We start from the raw sequence: 23,067 nt of genomic DNA, 5'->3' as shown, positions 1-23,067 counted from the left end.
AAAGACAAGATCCAACCACTCTGGGAAACTTAACCGAAAGAGTTTTATTTCCCCACAAAGAAAGCAAGCCCTCATCACAGTAAACATCCTTCTTCTTATTGGAGACTCATCCTCCAGCTAACAGAGAAGGAGAGTCCTTCTAGAAGCCATGTGGGGTAGAGTCTGCCCTACTTTGGGTCAAAGGGGAGACACTTGTTTTCAGGTAGGAAAGTCTTAACCTGATCAGAATTGGCCAAATGGTAAAAATTCCACATGATAGTCTGCTGGTTGAGAAGGTCTAAATTTCATTCATATACATCTGATGTTTGTTTCCAATTGATTAAAAACTATGATGATTTGGTCGACACAGGATGTGCCAGGTTTAAAGTGACCTAAAGCTGTAGCAAACTGACTCACCCCATAAAGCTCAAATAAACATTTCCTGCCTCTGATTGGAGCAGCACTTTGCTCAGAGAGCAATTTCAAGTTACTGCCAACCTGTCCCACGCACTTTCATCTGTGTCAAAGCCAGGGGGCAAGGGGAAGAGTCTGCATTCAACACATCAGAGAATACCTTCCTTTTACAGGGGTCTTCAACATCTTATGGAAAAGAAGTTTTTTTGACATGTCATGACCATATGATTGGAACAGCCCCCACATAGGTTATGTGTCCACGGTGTTGCCCATCTGAGTGACCTCCTGCCACGAACAAGGGCAGTGTCTGAAGTGGGAATAATAGTTTATCCTTCCTTCTCATTTTGAAAATGACAGAATCAAGAGGGTTTTGACAGGGAATGTGGCCCCTGAAAAGGACAGTGGTGTGGCTTTGCTGAGGCTCTTTCTTTTACTTCACCACATCATCGAAGCATCAATATCTGGTACCTCAGAGTCACCACACGGTACCAGACTTCCTCCTGGTTTCCCCCATCTGCTGCTTTCTTCATCAGGTGCCACTCCTGGGGTGTGGCAGCAGGCTGTCATCCTCTGTCCCTGGCTGTTACCCTGGACTTCAGGAAAGTAGCAAGGCATCAGGAACCTTGACCCTCACTCATCTGCCCAACGTAGTGGCCTGGTCATCCAGCAAAGGTTTCAGGCTCTGTGCCTGTTGCCCACCCAGAATCTGGTCTGCCCATTCTGGGCAAGATGGCGACATAGGCCAACTCTGTCTTTGATGATACCAAGAGATAACCTAACTAGGAAGAAAACGTTGCCTGCTCATTGGAGCCTTATCGTCACCAGCAGTCAGCTGTTTGAAGCCAACGTTAAGGATGTATGGATTGTTCCTTCTAAAGGTTTTCAAACATAAGAATAAAAGTATTCTTGTTCTAGTTCCATTTCCCCAACCCAGTCATGGCCCATATGACTGTCTTGTCCTTTACCAGTGTTCTTCCCATGAGCTCAGGCTGGTCCTCCCAATCTAGTGTGTAATTACACCAAAATGATGGTTTCCCACACATAAGACTTCCTGTATCTTTTTGTATCAGTTTGTAAGAGCTAACGGCTAGGGGGCTCACAACATTCCTTTGTGTATCCCCATCTTGTCCAGGCTCAGTGCATGTGTAGCTCAGTAAGAAGAACTGAGTCTCTCTGACTCCATCCAGGTCAGATGCTAGCGATGGACCCCACACAGGATTGAAGCAGCCCATGTAGCTGCTGCTCTGATTCCAGAAACTCAGAAGTCACTTTATTACTTCCAGTGCCCAACCCCAAAAGAAGTACCTACAGAGCTCATACCTGAGGTCTGGATTTCCAGGAGGCTCATGCACCTACTACCACTGTAAATAAAGCCTGTGGTCCTGGTTAGGTCAGCTCTTGAGCATGTCTTTGCAGCTGCTATTGTGTTTGCTATTTCTCTAGCTGCATTTTTGTTTCTTTGCTTACTTAATTCTATTTAGAGAGAAATCCTGCTCCCCAATCAGAGGATTAGAATGTACCCACATTAATGGTAAAGTGACCAAGTCCATTCAGGGATAAGCAACCAAGGAATCTTTTTTCAATCTTGTGTACACAAAACAACTGACCAGTTAACTGAATTGTTCACTTTACAACCAGCTATCAACATCATTATTGTCCCTCTTTTCTTACTTTTCTTTTCTTTCCAAAGATTATGCTAAGTTCTCCTGACAGTTTTAAAGATAAGCAAATACCAGGTAGCTGACTTTGAATGGAGAAGGTACAAAACAATATTTCCCTTCCATTGTGGGAAAAATACATAACCTGCTTAGATGGAAACATTCAGGTTGATCACACCAAATGTGAAAAAAAAAAAAAAAAGCCAGCCCCCACACCTCCTGGCTTGGGGTAGCAGTCTGAGCTGATCCTGGGTAAAAGGATCCTAGAATGTAAATTCCTGGACCAATGGTTTCCAGCCTTCTTCCATCCCATCACTCTGATGGGACAGAGTGCACTCTCATGGAAAACCATCACTTTCCATGACAGTCGGTACCTCCTAGGGTGATCAGGGGCTGGGTCTCCTGTATCTGGCTGCGTCCCTACAACACTTAACACCATGCTGAGCTCATCCAAGCCATTTCAGTAATGCCATAAGAAAGCACTTACTGTGTAGCTGATACTATGCTGTGTCGTGTTTCTTGTGACTGTAGGGCCATATGAAATCAAATCAAGGACTGGAAGTTCCCACCCGGGGCGAGAGAGCTGTGGTTTCACTACATCATTGTATTTCTGTCTTTTCCTTTCTATCAATCCCACTTGGCTTGACTTTTAGTCCTATAGTCACGTTGCTGGATTCGCATGCATGGCTGCCTTGAACCAAACAAGCCACTCCGTGACGGCAAGGAAGCATGGTTGACATCTCCACTGTGCTAAATCCCCTTTCATGTTCTGACTCCTTTAATAAAACCGAAATGAAAATGTGCTAATCTGGGGGAAACTGGCAACTTGGAAATAATACACTAACGTACGCATACAACCCAATCCCGTGAATTCTGAACAGTCAATCGCATTGTTTTAAATCTTAAGTGGCATGGCTGGTGGCTGCAGGCATGCTAAAGAGGATTTCCATACCACTTCACTAATACTTTCATTTGATGGCAGATAGAGCGTGAAAGGAGGTTTTTTTTTGGTTATTAAATTCTTTGATCTCCATACTTCTGTCCAGGTTTACTCAGAATGCCAGGCAGTGTGGTGAGATAAACTTATAAATATTTGGTGTAATAGCACAGGGTCCTCTCAAAGGAATTGTTCAAACACGGTTGTGCTGTTGTAAGAAGGTGCTAAATTCCGGCATGTGTTATTTCTAAAAATCTACGGGCACAGACTCCAATCAACACCATGCAGTCTGCATCGAAACAGGCATAGGTGCTCAAAAAGCAGAACACAAACAGCCTGTATTTAATCTGTTCACAAACCTTTTGTTCTTAATGACCTGGAAAGGTGACAGTACAGACCAAGCAAGGGAGAGTTTCAGGATGAGTTGCAACTCTGATACAGGCTGCGGGCCAACAATTTTAATTTGGATAGGATGCTGGTTTCTTTAAATGTAGAAATCCATTATCTAAATAGATTCATTAATGCCACAAATGAGAAGAAAAAAAAAAAGACTTGGGAGCTTAAGAACCTCAAATGAAATGGGGCATGACTTAACTGTAGTCAAAGCCTATTTGTGGTACTTTGTCAGTGGCTGTTTTTAACCTTCTGGTAGCTCTCTGCCCACACCCTCACCTGCATGGTGTAGTGGCTCAAGCCTCTGGACTCAAACTGCCTGCGTTCAAATCCTAGCTCAGCTGCTTACTTGCAGTGTGAATTTAGACAAACACACGTGTTGGCTTTCCCAACTATAAAATTGAGATTCGATAGTAGCTACTTTGCAGAATATTAAAATAGATTCTTTTTTTAAAAAAAAGATTTTATTTATATATTCATGAGACAGTGAGGCAGGGAGAGAGGCAAAGACACAGGCAGAAGGAGAGGCAGGCTCCCCGTGGGGAGCCTGATGTGGGACTTGATCCCGGGACCCCAGGATCATGACCTGAGCCAAAGGCAGACGCTCAACTGCTGAGCCACCTAGGGGCCCCCAAATAGATTATCTTTACTATAGGTACACGGTCCAGTAAAAAGCGAAACAAAACAAAACAAAAAACTGTTAAGGAAAATATTAGTTCTAATTTTTCATTCACACTTCATTCGGTGGCTGCATGTGGCTCAGTGATGGACAAATTTCCAATCAGTCCATTGTACTATATTTTAAACTATAAAGCACCATATAGGTGTTCGTTATTGTTGCTGATTTAAGTAACTTTTTGCAAAGCACACACATTAAAATAAAACCCCTACTTATGGAAATATACCATCGATGCCTACCACATCACTACCCAGACAAGACCTACCCTCAGCCTTCAGAAACCACTTCAAAGAGCAGTTTATGACTTCGGCTCCCACAGTTCCATGACTGGCAATTTGGGGCGGTTTCATCGCGCAGGTGGTGACCAGCAGGTGAGTGAGAATTATTAAGTGAGAACGCTTGAAGAAACGTACATGCTGAAGACCACTTCCCCAAGGCCCTGGTTTGCTAGCTCACTAAAGAACACGCCACTTCACTCCAGAGCCTTCCAAGGGTCTCCACCGTCATTTGGAACCAAGTCCGAACTATCTGTAGTAGTGGTTTTCAAACTGTAGCCTATAGGGGAATCAAATGGACACTTAAAAAACAAAAAACAAAAAAATCGAAAAGAACCCCCCACACACACCAGATTTCTGGACTGCATACCCCCAAATTCTGAGTTTTTATGTCCAGGTTGGGAGCCGAGCTTCCACATTTCTAGCAAGCTCCCATGGGCTACAGTACTGCTGTTCTAGGGATTGCACTCTGAGTAGTTCACGGCGGTAGAACCTTCCCGTCTGGTGGGAATCTAAATTTCAATCTATCTCTCTGCCTCCTACTTGAGTTGCCCTCTCTTCATCCTGCAACCAGTCCTTGCTCTCCATCATTTCTGAACCATCCGGACAACTCTGCTTCCAGTGTCTCCTCTACGCATGTCAGCTACTTCCTATTCTCCTCCTCTTTGGCGATGCCTTTTCCAATGAAGACAGCATTTTAGTGAAGTTGTTCTCTGGTGAACTCATGGCAGGACTTAAACCTCCCAAGTGATGATTAACGATGACGCGATTACATCCTGTATGTTATGACCAGATACCACTGGCATATATTGTTAGTGTGGAGAGGGTTATTTAACTCAGTGGTTTCTTTCTACCCTACTTCCTTAACTGGACTTTTTGATTCCATGAAAGTGGGACTTCTACCCTCTACCATAGAACAATCAATAAATCACAACTGATTAATTAGACTTATCGGTCAATGTATTTAATATAATTTTGGTTCTGCTCAGCTAAGATTCTCTGAATAACTAGGTTGGTGAGTGCCATTACTCTGGACAACCCAACTCAACGTTGCTTTATGGTCTTGGTTCCTAGAGTGGCTCCCCAGGTCTCTCTCTGAATCCTTTACTGGACCTCGCAGAGTGGGCACGCTCATAAATTAGATGGCTGATCACCCAAACAGATTACTTCTCTTCATCCTGGATACAGACCAGCTAAAGTTCACACACTTTCATGACCCTTCTTTTAAGAATTCCACAGGGGAGATCTACCCACCAATGATGTAAAATGCAGGCAAACCACCAGAGTCTCTGATGAACAATGAAAACAAAAGACTTTTCAATAGCCTTCTGACTAATTCCTTACTTAGTGAAGTAATCAGTGAACTGGTAAGGAAATGCTGCTTCCAACCACAGGATTATGTAAAAATGTGCACTCTCTTGCAATACTGACCTACAAACAATCCAATGCCAGGAAACTCTAAATAAATGCCTGGAAGAGAGGTATATTTCCAGATTCATATGACTTTTACTGTTCCTCTACTCTGCGTCAGATTCTGGGTTTGCTCCATCAGAGGAAAACTAAGTAACTATCCCGAGACCTTCTGGCTTCACAAGGATGGGCAGTCCTGCATCTTTAGGCCTTTGAGCTCTGCCCAGCTAACTCGAAGCTGGTACCTTAATTTCATGCCAATCACCTTTGGTAGATACTTTCTGAGCATTTACTAAACTCGAGGCAGTGTGCTTCCAACCCATACACTGCTAATTCTCCATCTCTGTTCTCCGAGAACTCCAAGATCCATCTACCCTCGACATTACACTTGGTGTTTCATTTTGTACTGTGTGGGCTGGGCCTCTACCTGCCTATGCAACTGAACACACAGCAGGGGAAAGCAAGACTGCAAGAGGGCATACAGCTCACTGCCTTAAGTTGCCCCTGTCACCTCGGCCTCCCAGGCATGGGCCAAGGTGCCTCTCAGAGACCACCTCAGGCTATTCCTCAGGGCTTTAGACCACTGCTTGAAGACCCTTCTTTTCCATGACACTGAACTGTTGGAACCAAACTATTTCTATGGACAAGGCCTCGCTAAATAGTTCAGCTTCAAACATTTGATATCTGTTCCAATATGATATTGCAGCATCTTGAACAGGAATAAACAGAAAATGTATCTTTAAAAAGAAATACCTTGCTTGGTCAATTAATGGCCAATTCAAATGCACGAAAAATTTGTAACTTAAAAACACAAAATTTTAAGCACACCAACAGCACCCATCTATTCAGCAAGGGTGGTAATTAAAATTATCCTTTATCTTTTTAGCACAGAAGGTTCTGAGGACCCCCTACCTGGCAGCAAGGTGTTAGCCATTCTGATTCCTTTCCATGCACGGAAGTAATATAATGTCATCTTTCTGAACATATTCCACATAATTCAGATTTACCACCAATTCTAATTGCCCAAATTAGTTTTCTTTTGCTGTGGTATCTCTGTTTGGATAAGATAAAACTCTGCCAATGTGGTTAAAACAGAAGCACTGACAGAAAAATAATGAGCAGGAGCTCCCACCAACTCAAGACAGACCTCGCCCACGGAACTAGCTCTTCTCCTCCGTGCTGTGAAGCCCTTGACAAAGTTCCCACGTACCCAGGGTCAGTCAGGGTCAACCAGTTGCCTGTAGCCTAAAAAACCTCTGCTCTGCTCTGCTCATCCAAATGGAAAATTTATGAGAGACACAGGCAGATCAGTTCACGGACTATGCCCCGAGCACTAGGAATCACTTATTTTCACAATTTATTCGAACACAATGTCCTGAGTAATATAAAGCTGTTAAACGGATACAGGTCTAGGATTAGAGTAGAATAGTCTCTTGCCCCCCTTTCCGCAGAGACTGGAAAAATCAAGAGGCAACCGACGGCCTTAGGCAATTCAAACTCTGCTTATCAACTTCCATTCATAAATTTTGGGGAAAAGAAAGGAAGGGGGAGGAAAGCAAGATCGAAATAAAGGTAGGTGATTCTTATTCCAGCAGCATTCCCTTCGGGGTGACTAGCCAAGCCAGCACTCGTGGGCGTGTAGGCAGAAACAGAGGCGGAACAGTACAACACGAGAGAGGCGGTTTATAGATGCTTCCCTCTCACTTGATATTGTGCAGGGCTAGCTCATCTCCCCACAGACCCCTGAAGCCCCTTACCACTTCCATGTCCTTCCTCTAGGTCCCGGCCTGCCACTCCTCTAGTCTCTCAAGGGGAACGCCAAGGTTAAAATGATGGCTGAGCTATCCACATGCAGCCCTCCGGAGTGTCTGTGAGATAGTAATTTCTGGAGGGCTGCTGCTGGGTCTTTGTAGAAGGGTGGGGGCCGAGGGGGAGCAGTACAGTCTCAGAAGAGAGAGCTATGACAAATTCAGGAGCGGCATTCCGGCCGCCCCACATGCATAAGGCAAGGGGGCCTTGGCATCCGAGGAGACAATGCCATCAGCTAAAGCATGCATCAACTGGCCCTTTCTACTTTCTCAACTTGTGCAAACACCTTCCTGGGATCAGCAACATGACTCAAAGCACGTGTGATCATTTATGGCGTGGAAATATAATAAAGGTATCTCAGGGTAATTTTCCAATCAGAAAATATTTAAAAATTTTTTTTTTTTGCATATGTTTCTGACCTCTTAGTGACATCAGATCTTATCATTAGGATAAAGCGAAAACCTGTCAGAAGTATCTCAATTCTAGAGTAGGAGGGTAAAAGGGAGTCTGCTAAAATCTAAAAAGTAATTTTTCTAAATCTAGTGATGATAGATCTTGTCTGAACTGGGATCCTTACACACAGATAATTTTTGGTTATTCAGATGAGAACAACAAATACATCATTCCGCCCAAAGTCCTTTTTCTGACGGCAGAGCTTAACTGGACAGATAGTAAAGATGGAAGGTCTACTGGAACCAGAGAAATTCCTTGCGAGGAGCGATGCCGGCATCCACTTGTTCGGGAAAGAAACTATTTCCAGAATATGTTAGAAACTATGACAAACCCCAAACACTGTTTTTCACTGAGATTCAGGGAGGAGTTGCTTGGTTCATCCACAGACACATTTCCTGCCCTCTGGATACTAGATGAATAGCATTCTTCCAAGGTGCGGGTCTTGGACAGTTGCTTTTCCCTTTTCTCTTCCGTTAAGAGTAGGCCTTTAGGTTTAAATAAGCCAGGAATTACATCAACACCCCCCACTCCTCTACCTGTTGGAATAAAATAAGCCCGGAGAATTATCCTATATGCTGGCTCTGAAGTGGGGGAGAACTTAAGTAAACTATTCTGAAGGGTTAAGAATGTGCAAGGGTCAAATAACTTCAGAGTATGGTCTTGCCAGTTAAAAAGTCAACACTTTCTCCTTCATGCTCTGGTTAAAAATGAAGAGCAACATCTGTAGAAGACTTAAGCTCACTGTCAACAACAGCATCAACCCCCCCTTTTCTGCCCCCTCAGTCCCATGCAAAAAAACATAAATTCCCGGAGTCAGGGACTTCCGCAAGCAAAGGGAGACACATGAGCATAAAGTAGCAAAGCTCTGTAATACTAAGGAGCCCAAAGAGAGCGAGCCTGAGAGAGCTAGAACATACTGGGTCACTGTAACTGGGCCTCCCGTGGTAGCTGGTCATGCTCCCCATTACGGGCCAGTGACGCACTTCCCCATCCCCATGGTCTACAGGTTCCCCAACTCAGAGTACAACCAATTTTAGAAAATGTTTCCTGCTATCTCCCCAATGCTGCTTTCTATCTAATCTAGGAGAGAGATTAGTGTTCGGTATGACTTTGCTTCTTGTGCAGGTTGCTGCTGATAATCTAATCCCTCGGGCTACCACTGAAGCCTTTGTGGCCAAGATGGCCTTCCCATCATCCCCCACTGCCATTTCTGAAGGAGCCATCAGTGCACCCAAGTCCCAATGATTCAGGACTGCCCAGTAGTCAGTATTAAGAAACATATCATTAATAGACAATCATGAGAACTCCACTTATAGACATATTTAGATGATCTGGGGGTGTCAGAGGAGTCAGACTACTGTAGGGCGATCAGCCCCTCTTTTGTGTAGCAGAAATTAGCAAATGAAGGACTTGACAATGAAAAACTCCTCCTTATGGCCAGCAATGCCTGGGGAAGGAAGGTGCTCTCAGGTCATCAGAAATGAATCCTCCACCCTCTCTCCAGGTTATTTCATAATGTGCATCCTCAGTGAGTTTGATAGGAAAATGTTACTCTGATCCAGGCAGAAGAAGAGTCGCCAGTGGGGACTACCACAGCAGAGAGCACGGAGATGAGACTTGGGAAAAAAGCTGCAAATCCCTTCTGCCCCGAGATGGTCACAGTTAACAGAGTTCTGTGTCCTGGGAGCATGCTAGGCTTTCATTTTCAAATGCAGGGGAAAACAAACTTGGGCTGCTTCACACAGCCTCAAATAGCTTTTTCCAAGGATGGGCTTTAGTCCTCGTCAGGTGGGTTTTTGAGGGCCCAGACCACAGAGACTGTCTGGGAGTCTGTGCTCAGAAGTCCAGAACAATTCAGAAATTATTTCAGCTGTTCTCATTTTAGAAGTAAAACAAAAACACCAAGTAGGAACAAACAAACACATGCTTCTATGTATCTATTTTTAAAAGAAAAAGCACAGCTCTGCCCCTGACTTTTTGTCCTTTTTTTTTTTCCTGTTCAACTTCAGGATCTTGCTCATTAAAAAAAAAAAAAAAAAAAAGTACTGCATTGCTAGAAACAGGGGTAATTCCAAAACTTCTTCTCCTAGAAATATCACCAGCTCGCTCACCTGGCGAAGCCTAAAAGCCTTGTGGCTCTCCAGCCTGCTCCTTCTGGCCCTGGATCAATCAAACTAATAAGCAGTTGCTATTTCCTTAGGGTCCCAGGTCCCTGGTCCCAGAGCCACCCGGTCAGCCCTCCTCCCAGCTAGCATCGCCCTCTAGCGGCAGAAGTGGTTAACTGCATGATGCTCAGCGACTGGATTGAAGACCACAGCAAAGATCCGCTTCTCCCCTCTCCACTTTGTGCTGTGGTTTCCAAGAACACGCTTAGCAAAATGAGAGACACGCCCGAATATTTGAGTGCCACTGTTTTAAAATGCAGGGAAACCTACATGGGGTAAGCTGAGGTTTCATCCCTCGCCTCCTAGCTGAAAGATCATGGGTGGTGAAGTGGGAAGGGGAGGGGTGGGCCCAAATAAAACAGAAAGTTAGTATATTGTGCAGAACTTCAGCCATCATTCCGTCCAGTTCTCCTATTTACCTCTCAGTCCCCATAGTCTGTGTCCAGTCCCTGATTCCCACGGATAGTTTTAGAATCACAGTGGGGCTTTCCTGGCATGCTGGGCTTCTCATGGCTTCCTAAGGGGGAACACTTTGCATGAAGAGGCTGACTAGATTGGGTAAGACACATCCGCCCAGGGAGCGCCCACAGGGATGACCTGTCACCAGAACACATAAACTAGCCTCTGCACTGAGAAAGATTTCAATCCCGAAGGCCTGAAACCCTCTCCTTAGCAAGAGGGTAGGGGCCTCGTCTATCTTAATCATTTTCACGTCACCAGCACCTGATACATGAGCGAGAGCAATGTGCTGAAAAGGTGCTCAGGAAAGCAAGCACAATGCTAATCTCTGGAAGACTCTGATAGCCAGCCTTGATCCCCTCCTCCCCCCCCCCCCAAACGACCTAAAAGAGGGGATTTAAAATTCTACTCCAAGAAGCACAGATGCCAAGGAGGAGCCTTAGGGGCCAGCCACCAGACAGCCAGGTTCCCCTGCTCACTTGAATTAAAGGGGGGTGGGGTCCCCTTGTATAATTTTATAGAGTGAGGTGCTCTGCAGGTTTCATCTTAAGGAAGCATTCCATTACTACACACAGCCTGAAAGCACCTGCTGTAGGACATTGGTCTCAGCAGTTAACAATGAACCAAAGAGAACTGCTTTTCCGAACCAGAGAGCACAATGCTAAATAAAGTTTAGACGATTAGAATGAATAGGACACAATTAAAGAAAAAAAAAAAAAAAACCCTGACTCTATCATTGACAGGGCTCGACAGAGTTCTTTGGGTCACTGCGATGGACACACAGATGCAGATGCCTTCAGCGTGAGCAGGGCTGAAAAGCCTACAAGCATACAGAACACTCTGGAGCCCCGCTCCCAGAGGCCGTCCTGAAGGGAGCACCTGCCTCGTGTAGCTACTGAGAGTGGACACTGCAGGCCTTCCCCTCTGGAGGCCGGCTAGGGGCCCGTGTGCATGTGGGCGGCCCAAGGGGTGATAGAGCTCTGGGACTTAATGCTCCTGCCTTTGCCTACCCCAAGTCTCATTCACAACAGGTCTCCTGATACCTCGGACAGGGTCTCCTCTCCCTGTGATCATATGTGATCATACATGAACTTGCTTCTGCAGTCATTCATGTTGTTAACCTCAGTTTGGGGGGGCTGAACATACATTTCTTTTTTTTTCTTTTTTTTATGAATTTTTTTATTGGTGTTCAATTTGCCAACATAGAATAACACCCAGTGCTCATCCCATCAAGTGCCCCCCTCAGTGCCTGTCACCCAGTCACCCCCACCCCCCACCCACCTCCCCTTCCACCACCCCTACTTGAACATACATTTCTAAGTTGAAACAGTATGTTCTTTAGAGAAGAGATATAGCAAAACCACTCTCAACACTTAATAGTGTGCGACCCAAAGCCAGCACAATGCTCTGCTGCTCTCTAATAAAATGCAGAATAATTCACATTCACAGTTACTTCAATGCCTGTTATTTTCTTTAGGCCTTTTAAGTTTTTGTGTGGTTTTCATTTTCACCATGTATGTGGTAAGGGAGCACACATGTGACCTTGAGCATAAAGCAATAAGGAAAAGTCAAATTAGCAGTAAGAAACACTCCTGTTGGCTCCTCTCTAAAATGTTCTCGCACGTCTGGAATTTTCATTTATTTGAAAACTAATTCAGATACTGTCTTAAGTGAGCACGTTACAAGTAGTGAGCAGATGGCTCAAGCCAGACACTGGGTTTAGAGAATGTTAACACGCACAGGGATAGTAGGGGAAAACCCAAAGGAGGGAGTGCCTCTCACATCTGCTCGGAAACATTATTAGCAAAATCACTAGTCCCCCTGCAAAAGCGAGATGAATCCCAACGGTCTCCAAGATGGATTTTTCTGAGTCAGATTCTGGATCAGTCACTCTGCAAGGACTAACTGATCACTTAGAACTATGCTGGTTATTTCATGGTCGGGTGACAAGGAGCACCCCTGGCTGATGCAGTGATCTATGGGCTGTGGCCACAGTCCTTGAGGAGCTGCAGAAGAGAACTTTAGGGGCTAAAAGACACAAGTAAAGTGCAGGCAAAGAGGTATTCATAGTATTTTACTTTATTTAAAGGTGTCATTTTTAAGTAACAGAATAAAGAATCAGTCAATGTGACCAACCCCATGGCATTTGGCAAGCCTTTTGGAACATCTAGAAAACTAGGAGCCCCTGGGTCTGTCCTGCTTTGGTGACAGCCAAACCATCCTCTCACCATGCGGATCATGTCCTGAATTAACATCCTGATCACTATTTCAGATTGAAAATGGCTCTCTTTCTCCCTTCCCCACTATCTGTTCCCTCCAAGCCAGATTTGTGGGCTTTCAAATTCAGACCCTTTGGCTTCTTCAGCTAAAGTTTGGTTTGGTCAAATAAATATTTAGCATCCTAAACAATGAGCCAGTTCCTTTGGAAACATTTCATTCCATCCCCACACAATGGGCATCTGGATCCTGGCCAGTCCTATTCCGGCTTTCTAGAGGCTGGGTGGATGAGATGGCCAGCAGACCTTCTCTTGTCCTGACTGCCACAGGCCACTTAGGCCAGGAGATTTGTGTCCTGTCAGGATGGAAATCTGAAGTCACCTGATACCTGCAGAGGCTGCAAACCCTGGTCCTCCCTCCAGCCTTGCCTAACATCTGTGTGAGCTGGGAATGGAACTACACCACACGGGTCTCTATGGCTCCTTCCAGCTCCAACTGCAAAGTGCTGGGAACACATCCATCCAAAAAGTGAGGGCAAAGAGGGGGCCCAGGAGCGGGAACCAAGTAAGAGGTAGCTCTTGGGGTCTGAATCAAACTTCCGTGTTTCATCTGTCAACCAGCTGGCAAGGGGCCTTTTATTCTTCTGTGTTTTGGTGAGTGTAAGAAAAGTCGTTGTGAATAATCCTAACGGACATCTTATTATATTCTGGTCTTCTCATAAGTGGTTGCTCTTCTGATCCTCTCAACAACACGGCCAGGGAGGCAATATCCAAGTCTCCATTTTCGTGGAGGTATAAATTGAATGTCTGAGTGCTTGAGTGAAAAACACAAACCCGAACAAAACAAAACAAAAACACAAGGTCACAGAGTTGAGTCAGTCAGCAGTTTAAAAGAGGATTTGCAAGGAGAATCTTTCTTTTCTGATCCTAAGTCTCACTTTCTGTCCTACACTTTGCCCCAGTAACATTATAAACTGTGTTCTAGAGTCCTCCATCAGGAGAAACCAGATGGGAAGAAGGTTGTGTGTCTTCTAGACTGCTGGCAATTTCTCATTCCACGTGTCCCTTGAAATCGGGCCGGAGGGGGGGGGCTTCTGTGGCAGGAGTGATGCAATGTGACTCCCGTGATTCAGATGGCAACGTAGCTTCTACACTGTTCACTGGAATGTTCTCTCTTGAAGTCTTCAGCCACCACATTCACCCTGGGGCCATCATGCTGTAAGGAAGCCCAAGTCAACCCATGCAGCGAGACCACAGAGAGAGGCTTGGAGACTCCATGAGGAGGGAGAGATGCCAGCAGGCCCTGAGCTGCTTCAGTGCCCCAAACCCCTGTGATGACCACCCCTCCAACTGAGCCAGAATCAACCAGCTGGGCCTCCATGCTGAGGTGACTTCTTTTGCAGCAAGAGTAATCCAAACAGCACCCAAGTCCTATCTTTCCTTCAGATGAGAAGTGCCTTCATGTGCTTGGGTTTTCTCAGCATCAGAAGAATGAATTCCACCAACACAAAAGGCTTAAGAGCTATCTTTAGGAACAAGAAAAGGTCATTTTGGTCCTGCCACCCATGGGAAGGACAGTGTGATGAGGACAAAAATCTAACTCCAAGCTTGTCTGGTTTCCAATATTCATTTTTAAATAAGGAGATAGCTACTCATAATATACAGTAAAAAGCTCTCAATGAAGAGCGATTCAAGAGGAAACAATCAAATCTAGAAACACCTAAATGCACTGATTGCTGCCCATTTCTGTCTTAATCAATAGGATACCTTTTGGGAAAGGAAAGAAGAGAGAATTTGGGGACAGCAGCATGCCATCCCTCCAGGCAACACCTATGGAATGAACAGCTCTACTAGGAGGCCTTGTAAGGACACATGAATCCCATCTGAAAGCTACTGTGTGCTCAGCTCACAAGTGGGCATGGGCATGGGCACACGGCTCCGGGGTTACTGAGCCCGGCTCTGGGGTCTGCCTTTTAGGATAGATACTTGCAGACACAGCACACCTAGAAGAGAGAGATCTCTGCAAGCCACAGGAGGTAGTGGAGAGTAGGGCCAAGAACCAAACAGGCTGCTTTGAGGAAAAGGAAGCTAGAATGGAATGATCAAATCTGGTGCCAGCAGGCGGCTACTGGTGCCTAATGACGCGGCTGACCGGATGCAGCCCTCTGGACACCTTGCTCCCATTTTACAGATGAGGAAACTACTAAGACCTAAGGTTATAGAGCATGTTTGTGACAGAGCCAGGCTTCAAACCCAGGAAACCGGACTCCAGAGCCCTGCTTTTAACTAGAGGGCTGCCAGGCAAAAACTGGACTCACTGAACATTGTTCTAGAGGGAGAACCAGGCCTGAGGATGGAAGTCACAACAAGGCCAACGCCAACTGGGGCTCAGAAAGGAGGAGAATGTTCTATCAAATAACTAACAGTCACAAGATGGTGAGCTTCCCAGAGCACAAAGTGCATGATGGGAAGCTGCATAGTGAGCTTCTCGTGAATTCTAGCTGATGGAGAGACCAAGCCCGAGGATTTCTAAGGGAAGTCCCTGAACCCTGGGATTCTGTGCATGGGTGAAATTGCAGAGATGATAAATTTAGGCAGGAGGCACCCTGAGGATCAAAGATTTTTTGTTCTGTTATTCTTCTCTACCTTACCTTACCGTACATATGTGGGACGTGTGCCCTTAATGAGCAGGGGCTGCGTGAGCGTATGAGCAGAAAAACCCCAGGCAAAGTGACACACAACTTGCTTGAACAATTACTATCTGTCCTCGTACTGCAGATTCCTCAGGCATGTGATAAGAAGCAGTGCCAGGTGTGGTGAGGAGTCACCATCTTGTAGCCATGCTGCCCGCATTTGAAGCCCGGCTCTGCAACTTCCCAGCTGCAAGTCACAAAACCACATTTGCCTCAATATCCTCATCTGTAAAATGGCCACGGGTGTGAGAATCTGTAGGCTGGTGTGAGAATCCAGCAAGCTCGGAATCTGTAAAGTGCCATGGGCAGAACCTGGCACAAAGTAAGCATGGAATGAGGGTTAACTAAAACAGAGATCATGGAAATTCTGCTCTTATCTCATCAGAAGGCTAGGAGTGTGTGAAAAAAGACTACACACAAGAAATAAGAAGAAAAAGAATCTGAAATAAGAAGGAGCTATTTTACATTAAAAAGTAAGCTCCCTTGTATCATGCTAAGGTTCCTTATTAGGTCGGAATTTCTTTTCTTTTTTTAAGATTTTATTTATTCATGAGAGACACAGAGAGAGGCAGAGACATAGGTAGAGGGAGAAGCAGGCTCCCTGTGGGGAGCCTGATGTGGAACTTGATTCCAGGACCCCAGGATCACACCCTGAGCCAAAGGCAGACACTCAACCACTGAGCCACCCAGGTGCCCCAGGTTGGAATTTCTTAGTCTGCAAATGACCAGTGGAGTCCAAACAGTGAGAGGTTGCTGCTTCCTACCCCGTGCAGCACTCCTCACCAGGTTTCCACTCTATTTCTCTCTCCCAGCCAGTTATTTCTGGGAAATCACTGACACTCTCAACAAAACGATAACCTTCCACTCCTGCTTGTAGCGCTTTGGCCGTTGTCCCCCCGCCTCTGACATCCTCATCCTGGTGACTCTCGCAGGAAGCTGTAGGTAGGACAAGCTCTAACATTTAGGTTTATAATTTGCCTTGAGCGGACTTTAGTGGATGGTGTAGGAGAAGGCTCCAAATGTCCCGGCACCATTAGCTGAAAAGGTGATTCCCCCCCACCCCCCCCACCAAGTGGTCTTGTCTCTCTTATCAATAATTCACTGTAAATGTGAGAGTTTACTTCTGGACTCTCAACTGTGTACCATTGGTCTGTAGGCCCACCCTTCAGCTAGCACCACACTGTTTTGACTACTATAGCTTTAGAGAACATTGTGACATGAAGACGTGTGCATCTTCCAACTTTGTTCTTTTTTCAAGATCCCTTTGGCTATTCTGAGTCCTTTAAATGTCCATATGAATTTAAAGATCAGATTGTCATGTCTACAAAGAAGCCTGCTGGGCTTTTGACAGGAATTGCCCTAAATACATAGACCAAAGAGGGTAGAAATGCCATTTTAATAATACTGAGTTTTCTACACTTCTGAAAGAAATTGAGGAAGACACAAAGAGATGGAAAAATATTCCATGCTCATGGATTGGCAGAATTAATATTGTGAAAATGTCAATGTTACCCAGGGCAATATACACGTTTAATGCAATCCCTATCAAAATACCATGGACTTTCTTCAGAGAGTTAGAACAAATTATTTTAAGATTTGTGTGGAATCAGAAAAGACCCCGAATAGCCAGGGGAATTTTAAAAAAGAAAACCATATCTGGGGGCATCACAATGCCAGATTTCAGGTTGTACTACAAAGCTGTGGTCATCAAGACAGTGTGGTACTGGCACAAAAACAGACACATAGATCAGTGGAACAGAATAGAGAATCCAGAAGTGGACCCTGAACTTTATGGGCAACTAATATTCGATAAAGGAGGAAAGACTATCCATTGGAAGAAAGACAGTCTCTTCAATAAATGGTGCTGGGAAAATTGGACATCCACATGCAGAAGAATGAAACTAGACCACTCCCTTTCACCATACACAAAGATAAACTCAAAATGGATGAAAGATCTAAATGTGAGACAAGATTCCATCAAAATCCTAGAGAAGAACACAGGCAACACCCTTTTTGAACTCGGCCATAGTAACTTCTTGCAAGATACATCCACAAAGGCAAAAGAAACAAAAGCAAAAATGAACTATTGGGACTTCATCAAGATAAGAAGCTTTTGCACAGCAAAGGATACAGTCAACAAAACTCAAAGACAACCTACAGAATGGGAGAAGATATTTGCAAATGACATATCAGATAAAGGGCTAGTTTCCAAGATCTATAAAGAACTTATTAAACTCAACACCAAAGAAACAAACAATCCAATCATGAAATGGGCAAAAGACATGAACAGAAATCTCACAGAGAAAGACATAGACATGGCCAACATGCATATGAGAAAATGCTCTGCATCACTTGCCATCAGGGAAATACAAATCAAAACTACAATGAGATACCACCTCACACCAGTGAGAATGGGGCAAATTAACAAGGCAGGAAACAACAAATGTTGGAGAGGATGCGGAGAAAAGGGAACCCTCCTACACTGTTGGTGGGAATGTGAACTGGTGCAGCCACTCTGGAAAACTGTGTGGAGGTTCCTCAAACAGTTAAAAATATACCTGCCCTACGACCCAGCAATTGCACTGTTGGGGATTTACCCCAAAGATACAAATGCAATGAAACGCCGGGACACCTGCACCCCGATGTTTCTAGCAGCAATGGCCACGATAGCCAAACTGTGGAAGGAGCCTCGGTGTCCAACGAAAGATGAATGGATAAAGAAGATGTGGTTTATGTATACAATGGAATATTACTCAGCTATTAGAAATGACAAATACCCACCATTTGCTTCAACGTGGATGGAACTGGAGGGTATTATGCTGAGTGAAGTAAGTCAGTCGGAGAAGGACAAACATTATATGTTCTCATTCATTTGGGGAATATAAATAATAGTGAAAGGGAAAACAAGGGAAGGGAGAAGAAATGTGTGGGAAATATCAGAAAGGGAGACAGAACGTAAAGACTGCTAACTCTGGGAAACGAACTAGGGGTGGTAGAAGGGGAGGAGGGCGGGGGGTGGGAGTGAATGGGTGACGGGCACTGGGTGTTATTCTGTATGTTAGTAAATTGAACACCAATAAAAAAAAAAAATACTGAGTTTTCTAATCCATAAAAAGGGCCTGTTTTTTTTTTTTTATTTAGATCCTCCTTAATTTCTCTCAGCAATATTTTATACCTTTTAGTCTATAAGTCTTTAGATTCTTTTATTAAATTTATTCTGGGGCATTTAATTCTTTCAGATGCTATTGTAAATAGAACTGTTTTTCTTAATTTCACTTTTGGGTTGCTCATTCCTGGTATATAGAAATGCAATTCATTTTTGTAGACTGATTTTCCATGCCCTTCCTCTACTCTTTCATTTGTTCTAGTAGGTTCTTTATGTGTGTGTCTTTGTCAATATCTTCTCTACACAGAATCATACTCCATGACTTCTGAAAGAGGCTCAACCCTTAGATACACTCAGCTTCTAGAGCAATGAGGGGATCATGGCCAGAGTGACGCAACCATAGATTAAATAGCTTTTCTCCTCTCCTTCCATGTACCAGAAATCACCTCTGAGTATTTGTTGCTTACTTGACTTCAGTGAAGCCTTAAAAACAACAACAACAACAACAACAACAACAACAAAAAAGAATGCATGTGAGTGGTAAAGCACCAAAGAGACAGAGCAGTCCTTAAGGAATGATATGCGGGGTGACTTCAAAGTGGGTACCAGATCCAGGAAACAGCTTCCAGGCTCCCCAAAAGAGATCAAAGCTGCCTTTGAATCTGCAGCCAGTAAGAAAACAGCAAGTGTACTACAGTGCGCTCAGGGGTTCAGCTGTGCCATGGGCTACGCAACCTCAGCCTCCTCATCTGTAAAAGTGAGATAAACTCACCCCATTCACAGCATCCCAACCTTTACCACCGAGGCCAAGAGAGAAAGTGACAACACGTGTATGGGACACGGAGATGTCCGGACAGCTCCTCGCCACCAGGAACCACCAGCCCTACGTCCTACCACTCCAGGCTGCCCCCAGGCTGGCCTCATTGTTGATGGAAGGAGTCATGTTAGAGCTTGCCTGCCCCCCTCTCGTGGTACCCTGGCTGGGAAGGTCACATCTGAGCATCAAATGATAGGAGCTGGAGGTGTTTTGAGAACGGCAATAGCAAAGAGAATTTGTTATCAGCTTAGTTTCTCAGTTATCTCAGGGTTTATTTGTGGGCTTGCCTAAGAAAGCAGCATCCAGCCTGACATGACACACAGATTGCCATCTCCCTTCCTCTCCCATCGGACACAGGATGGACATATAGGGAGGTGAGTAGAGAAGAGATCATTAAGAATCAGGGCCTTTTGGGAACTTCTCAGGTGATGGCATAGGCGGAGCTTTTGCCGGTGGCGGGCATTGAGAAAGATCATTGTTTTGGTGTGTGTTTGTTTTGTTTTTGTTTTCCTGGAAAAGGGTGAGGCTCTGACAAAAAGAGAAATGGAAGAAACATATCCAAAATGTGTCGGCTTGCCCCCAAATTACTCCCAGGACATGGCTGAAAACGGAAAAAAACAACCAAAAATCTACCAAGACATAGTTCTCTCCGGGCCATAGTGGCAGTGTCCTGAAATGGCCCCCAGTTCCCTTAACCCCCTCCCCCAAGGTGGTTCCTTCCCACCCCCAAGGTCATACCTAGCATTTTATAATCCATTCAGTTTACAAGGGAAGGGGGAGGGCAGAGAGGAGGCGGGGAAGGCAGGAAAAGAGACCAAAAGACCAGACCAGAAATAATGCTTTCTCGCCACTGCAACCTGCAAGGCTGAAAGCCATTAAGCTTGGAGTGATTACAGAAATGAGACACCTTTTAGGGAGCAGGACCCAGAGCCTAGGTGTGCCCCAGTACAGGCATGCAGGGACGCCCAGCAAGTAGCATTCAGACAGCTTCTCACGGCTTGGGGATTAGAAGGAAGACTGTTGACTTAAATTACATAAACTCAACAATCACAAAACTGTTCATAAGAAATTGCCAGGGCTAGAGCCTTGGTGGCAGTGCTTGGTAAGCTCTCCTGCTTCAGCCCTTTTCTTGTGAAAGGTAAACATGACTTAAGAGAAGTGACTTTACAGATTTGGGGATGTGTGTCCCAGGCCATGAGCTCACCTAAACCTCCCCCCTTCACGAATAGGGCAGCTGAGTGAGCAAAAGGCAGCCAACATAGGAAACACCAAGCCCCCAGGACTATAGGGCTCAAAGTTTGCCAATGGTCACGGGGCCTGGATTACCCCCGCAGCTTCCACCAGCCACGACGATGGCTCTCACAGCCGGCACTGTGCCAAAGGGCCGGGTCTCAGCAGAGGGGCCTTACAGTCACGAAGGGCAAATATAAATCACAAGAAATTCATTGCAGAACTTGAAATGGTATGTCCTCAAGAGCTAAGCTGAGGCACGCATGAGGAATTGGGCTGAGGAGAACCAATGCGAGAGATCAAAATAGGCCTTCTAGAATAAGTGGGACATAGAGTTGATAGCAGAAAAGCTGAGGTGAGGTCCCTCCACCTTTAGTGACCCACATGACATTAAGTGAGAGAACTTTCCCACAGCTACAGGGAGACCAGAAGGTATTTTCTATGACTGGTATCAAATTTGCAAATGCTTCCCCCTCATAATACTTCTCAGGAACAGTTCAGGCTTAACCCAGCATGGCTCCTCAAGGCCTGAACTCTGGTCTGGGCTCACAGTTAATTGCAAAATGTGTGTGTTAAGGGCTTTGCACCAATCTGGTACATGCTGTCCAATCTCACCCTACCTCAGACCACTTTAAGTCAACAGAGACTTAGAGGATGTGTAGGCCCAAGTGAGGGCTGGGCTGCATGCATCATGGGAACTGGGTAGAAGGCCGGTGGCACTATCCCAGGGGCCCAGGGTTCCATCGCACTCCAAGCCTATTCTACAACAAGTAACTGGTTGGGAAGCTTCTCAGCAGAAACCCTAAGGCCCCTGGAGACACTAAACAGGGCAAGGGATGGGATGATTAGAAGTCCCAGGAAGGATGGGCCTGGACAGACATTCCTGCACCAAGCTCAATCCAGAAGGGAAAAGAAGGCCTGGTCTCCTCTTCCCACCCTTCCAATTCTGACTGTGAAAGCCAAGTCCTCTCTATCAAGGGACTCCAAGGAAGAAGGTCTTTGGGGCTCTAGACTGCAAAGAAGCAGCCAACTAACCCCTTTTTAGAACCTCTCCTGGGTTCCTCCTCTACAAGTCAGACATCAGGCTCACTGGAAAGTCACAGGACACAGGCCCAACAATTACACCCTATGATCTGTGCCCTGTGGAAGCGTGAAAGGGGAGAGTGCATTCTCTCTGGGAAGGATAAGGAAGAAGGCAAGAGTCACACTGAGTTGGGTCTCACAGGATGAGCTCTGGGAAAGGCTCTGAGTTCCCTGGCCAGGCTCTTTTGCATTCAAAGTCCAAAGCCTTTCAGACCCAAAGGGAAGACTCACCTGTCAGATGCTGGTTTCCTTCACCACCACCAAAAATCTCCCATGCAGAGCAGATCACTTCCAGCTATCACCTGCCTCTCCCGGGAGAAGGGCCAAGTGTTAGGGAAGAACCGGGTCAAGGACAACTGGGCAGATCACTGCCCCGGGCGAACCCGCCCCTGCCCCTGCCCTTGCCCTCTCTGCTGGGGTTGAGGCCATTGCTCAGAAAGCCATCTGTCTGGTGGGAGGTGCTCACAGAGGGGTGCTGGTGGGACACTGAAAGCAGTGATTCCCATGTGGGTCCCCACTGGAGCTGAAGAATCCTTAGAAGTGGGAAACTTGTAGGGGAATACCAAATATCAAAAGAACACATGGCATGACTTTTGTATCTTAATGACACCCTTAGGACTCTTCAAAATGCTGCTGTGTAAGCCTGAGGACAATGACTGAACGAAGCAGGGAAGGATTGTTATCCCCATTTCACAGATGAGGGAAATAAGGCTCAAAGGAATCATCACAGTGCTGCCCTCAAGTCCGAGGATGGTCAGAGAAAGAACAGAAAATAGTGCTTAATTGTCCTGGTTTTCCCCACGTGCCCCTGAGTAGGCCACTGAACCGTACTGCAGTGGGCAGGCGGGCCAGTCTGTGGAGTTCCTGCCCGTTGTGCTAAAGGACGAGCTAAGTTAAGAGACACTGATCTTAGGACTGTTGATACTAGTTAGTATGTATGTTGGCCTTCCAACTTCCAAAGCACTTTTTACATTTAATGAGCTACCCAGCTGGTCTTGGTGAAACCGAGAGAGAGAGAGAGATGCATTTTGAAATCAAGTTCAATTTTCCCGGATTTGCTTGGTACTTGACAACAAACTTTCTGTATGCAGGTCAAAGATCAGCAATCAAACCGTAAATGCTTTGATGGGATTTCTGGGCCAAGATGTCTTCTCTCTTAAAGAGTTTTCTCCCCCCAACTTTTGCTTTTTTGACTCATCCAGTGTTCTCACTCAAAAATAAATAAATTCATTAAGTAAATAAGAGAGGGGAGAAAGGGAATTGCTTTGATTTAAAGCTTTGAAAGAGTGAA

General features: G+C 45.4%; 1 protein-coding gene and 1 long non-coding RNA gene across 4 annotated transcripts in view; both read right to left on the bottom strand.

Moving 5' to 3' along the window:
- Positions 1 to 23,067, bottom strand: part of PRKCE (protein kinase C epsilon) — a 487,671-nt gene that overhangs the window by 93,781 nt on the left and 370,823 nt on the right. The gene's annotated exons all lie outside the window — the stretch shown is intronic.
- LOC140600169 (uncharacterized) lies at positions 12,700 to 22,089 on the bottom strand. The gene is made up of 2 exons (XR_012003361.1): positions 22,008 to 22,089; positions 12,700 to 14,063 (listed from the first exon to the last, which is right to left on the bottom strand). It is a non-coding gene; the product is annotated as an uncharacterized lncRNA (long non-coding RNA).

The sequence above is a fragment of the Canis lupus genome, chromosome 11, assembly GCF_048164855.1.
Source record: "Canis lupus baileyi chromosome 11, mCanLup2.hap1, whole genome shotgun sequence".
Classification (NCBI taxonomy): domain Eukaryota; kingdom Metazoa; phylum Chordata; class Mammalia; order Carnivora; family Canidae; genus Canis; species Canis lupus.
This window is presented reverse-complemented; position numbering and strand designations above follow the sequence as displayed.